This window comes from Meleagris gallopavo, chromosome 6 (assembly GCF_000146605.3).
Source record: "Meleagris gallopavo isolate NT-WF06-2002-E0010 breed Aviagen turkey brand Nicholas breeding stock chromosome 6, Turkey_5.1, whole genome shotgun sequence".
Taxonomy (NCBI): domain Eukaryota; kingdom Metazoa; phylum Chordata; class Aves; order Galliformes; family Phasianidae; genus Meleagris; species Meleagris gallopavo.
Window position 1 is genome coordinate 46,270,895 of NC_015016.2, and position 4,068 is coordinate 46,274,962.

The 4,068-nt window shown below is 35.1% G+C and overlaps 1 protein-coding gene across 4 annotated transcripts in view; it reads right to left on the reverse strand.

Moving 5' to 3' along the window:
* The window catches only part of BBS9 (Bardet-Biedl syndrome 9), a 277,203-nt gene that overhangs the window by 7,149 nt on the left and 265,986 nt on the right, over positions 1-4,068 (reverse strand). The window lies entirely within an intron of this gene.

The window sequence follows — 4,068 nt, forward strand, 5'->3', positions numbered from 1 at the left end:
AAAAGTCTTTATCTCATCATTTTACTCCATATTTCCCATTAGAAAAACCTAAGTATTTCATTTTAAAGATAATACAAAAATCCCAACAGAACGCACAGTTAGAAAAATGTATTTTAAAGGGTTTATACCTCAACAGTTACAAACTGGGAAACAGTGCTTTTTGGAAATAACCATAATAAACTTTAACCCTTGTGCACTAGGCAACCCCTACCCAGAGTTTTTGGAGATAAGTTTTCAAAATTTAAAGCATGTGATTAAATTGATGTCCTGATAAATAACATGAGATTGCATGTATCTCAAGCTAAAAATAGAGTCTACCTTCATCCAGTTAATAAAATCCTCAAATTATGCTGTGCATTTCTCAGTCAGAGCACATTAGCAGCCCTGTGAAAGCCATTTCTATAAGCAAAGACATGGAATATTTCAGTCATGCCAATTCACCCTTCAAAAAGCATGACTTAATGCATACTACATATAACTGAGTCACAGAAAGTTCATTTGTAGATTAAAATGTATTTTTGACCATTGAAAACTGAAAACCGAAAGATCAAAGAAAATCAGTTATAGTTACCAAAAAAACCAAAGACAGAAGAAAAAAAACCAAACACACTTCCTGAAATTAAAAAAAAATAAAATAAATTAAAAGGAGGGATGATATTTGAGCATGACGGAATAAGGGAGCAGAAGGGAGGCAAAAGGATCATTTTCTGTAGTCATAAATTGTTCATACTAAGCATTATGGTGTAAGGTTTAAAGATGTTCAGGTTAAACCATTAGGCAATGGAAGAAACTACCTAGGGAGGTGGATAAGTCAAGGATTTGAGAGGTTTGTCAAGATAGGGTAGAAGAAACCCTAGTGGGGATTAGTGAAGAAGATACACAGCTTTCAACTGGATGACCTAAGGGATCTTCTCCAATCCTATCATTTATGCTGCTATGATTCATCCTAAGGAGAACATTTTGGACTCTGATGAATTACTGGCCGAGTTTCTTGGATACTATTGTACATTAGTCTACTCTGAAGCATGCATACAACTAACTCAAAGTTGGCTTTGAAGTATTTAATCTACGGTACTCAACACTTCCCAGTCTCTCTTTCATACAGTGACTCAGAAAAAGGGCTGTTAAAACAAGAGAACAAAAAGTTATTTTGAGTTCAGAGTAAGAGAAGGGAGGCACCACTTTCTTCAGCTCTTCCCACCAAAAAGAAAAGAGGAAAAAAACGCCCCATCTCATGGCCCGACGGGTAATTTTGCTATTTGTAGATCAGACATAAAACAGCCTTAGAAGAAACTATAGTTTTCAAGTAACTTCTTCATAAAATTTTGGATGCAAAAATAAAGTTCCAAATAGCCAAAGTGAATAGCTCTTTTTGCTTTTTTTTTTTTTTGTGTGTGTGTGTTAACAAAAGAAGACAGATTTTTCCTAGCACCTTCAAGTCATGTTTCCAGAAATCATAATTTTCTTCTTAGAATGTCATCTTCTCACTGCTAATAATTGTGATTAACATTATAAACTGCCTGAGAAAGTATATACAGCTTCCTTTTTCTTAGCATATGATCTTTATTCCATGGACACGATCCAAAAGGTTTTTCAGAAAGTTTAAGAATGTAACAATATCTTGCTTATCCCAATTTAGCCTGGAGTGCAAAAGGGATTAGTGTGAAACCACTGACTTTAATGCAGTGCTGAAGACTGACCATCATGATGGACAAGCCACAAACTTTCCTACAGTGTCTTTCTACATGAGAAATTGGACTTGATCAGTATTTGATACCACTTTCTGTGGAATAATAAACTGAAAGTGAGCTCTACCGTTCCCTCTCAAGTCACCAGTGAGCCACTGATCACTGCATACATAATTTTGAAAAGATCAGACTTTTGAATCTGAAAGGGGAGTGATGGTAGACAAATGAGTGGGAAGCATGAACTGAGTCATTCATTAAAGAACTGGGTAAATAGAAGAAATTTGCTTTTCATTTAGCAAGTGTGCCTGAAAGCAAGGAGTCCATTCGATGAACTCTTCTTTGTCCTAAGGGGCTATATACACCACAGGATGGATAATGTGAGACAGCAGTTTCCATCACTCTCTTTTCAATACGTCCTCTCCTAACTGCAATACCACAGGTCCAATTTACGCAAAGCTAGTATCAGCTCAGTTTTCCAAACTGCTGCAAAATAGCACGGTAGCCCTTACCTTGAGTTTAACAGTGTTTATAAACCCTGCTAAAATTTCTTTTGTCATTCTGACTTAATTCTGACATTGCAGTGTAACACGTAATAGCCCTGTAACACAAGGGAGATAACAAGCACCAAGGAGGCAACAAGTAACAACAGTGTCAACAATTAACAAATGCTCATGGATTATTATTTTATAATTAACTTGTAAGCACTTCACAAAGTTCCAGAGCATTTTGTGTCCCTAGGCTGTAATCCTCAATGGAGATTCTATAGACATGGGCTTTATTGCCATTCAGGCTGAGTGTGAAAAGGGACACATTAGGGAAAGTCACAGTAACTTCATTAACTTCATCCTGATAATGAATAATCTGTGGTGTGCTTGTGTTGTTCAATACTGATACCTTAAACTTTTATTACATCTTCTTTTGTACACACATATGTCCATACACATCTCTAGTACAAAGTTTTCTATCGAGAACCACATCACCCAAAAAGCATTAGAGCTGCCAGCAGGAATAAACAAGTAGATTGAATTACTGCCCATCTCTTTTGGAAAAGGTAAAGAGGTATGCAGCAGGTCACAGATCTTAGGACTACTAAAGTACTCAAGCTGTAAATGGTTAACAGTTCAGACTCCTATATTTATATAATGCTGTACATTTCTGTACTTTCTTCACATCTTTCTGCTTTATATTTGGAAAATGCCCAATACACATGAAATCTATCTACTGTAAAATTACAAAACTTGAACACTGGGAAAACCAACCAGGAACATTACCAAAAATTTCCAAGGAACAAAGTTCTTCTAATAACCATGGTGATTTTTTTTTTTTTTTTTTTTTTACTTATTTATTCATGTGTATACAATCATATATGTATACTATCATACTTATATATATGTATATATATAAATACTAACCTGGGAATAAGCATATTCTAAAAAAGGATCTAGCTTATGTTCATAACTATCAACATGGAAAGAAGAACTAGAGGAATAGGATGATGGCCAGTTTGAAGTAACAGAGCTTTCTAAGCAGCCCTCTAATAACAGTATTCTGAACTCCATTCAGGAACAACTAGGGAAAAAAAAATCATCAAAAAATTATTACAAACCAAACTGAATGTGCTTGCAGGGAGACAAATTGTGTAAAAAGCGTTTTATCTGTCGTGAAATAAAGTAATTGGTCATTAGTGAGAGAAATGCATTTTCAGTGGAGACCGAATTTTGACTGAAAGGTGCCTATTTTCTCCAAACGCCTGGCTTATCACAATCAGCTACCAAATCTTTGGTATTTTTCTATGAAAACTTGTAAATTGTTTTAGAGAATTTATTGTTTTCATTTAAAAATAGTCACATTTATGATTCAGCCTGAACAGATTATTTCTTGCTGGGAAGTGAATCCCTAAAAATGAGTTTGTCCTTCAGTGGCCAAATCTCTGTTCTTTCTAATTAGCTTCCAGCTTATGTTAGGGCAGCACACTAATCCAGTGAATTCTAAGGCAAAGAAAAAACCAAGGCACAAGAAAAAACTGAAACTTAGTTATGGCCACACAAATGTCAATGCTTAAATTTATTCTTCATTAAGTTTATATCTGACCATGCAGGTCCTGCTACCAAAAGTCCTACCAAGTATTTCAGAAACATTGTCTCTTTAATAATTTACTGTCAGAAAACTATATATACATTTGGGCTATGTACATTAAGGTTTGATGGATTAAACTAAATTAAAACCAGAGTCTTTCTTAGCATAGATAGAATTCTTTGCTTTTTCCTGGGGAGAAGCAATGCCATAGTAGCTGATCTTCTGCCTGCTTGATTCATTGTGCTCTTCTGTTGACTTCTCAGACAGACAGATTGGACAGCTGACTATTAACAAAACCTTTTTT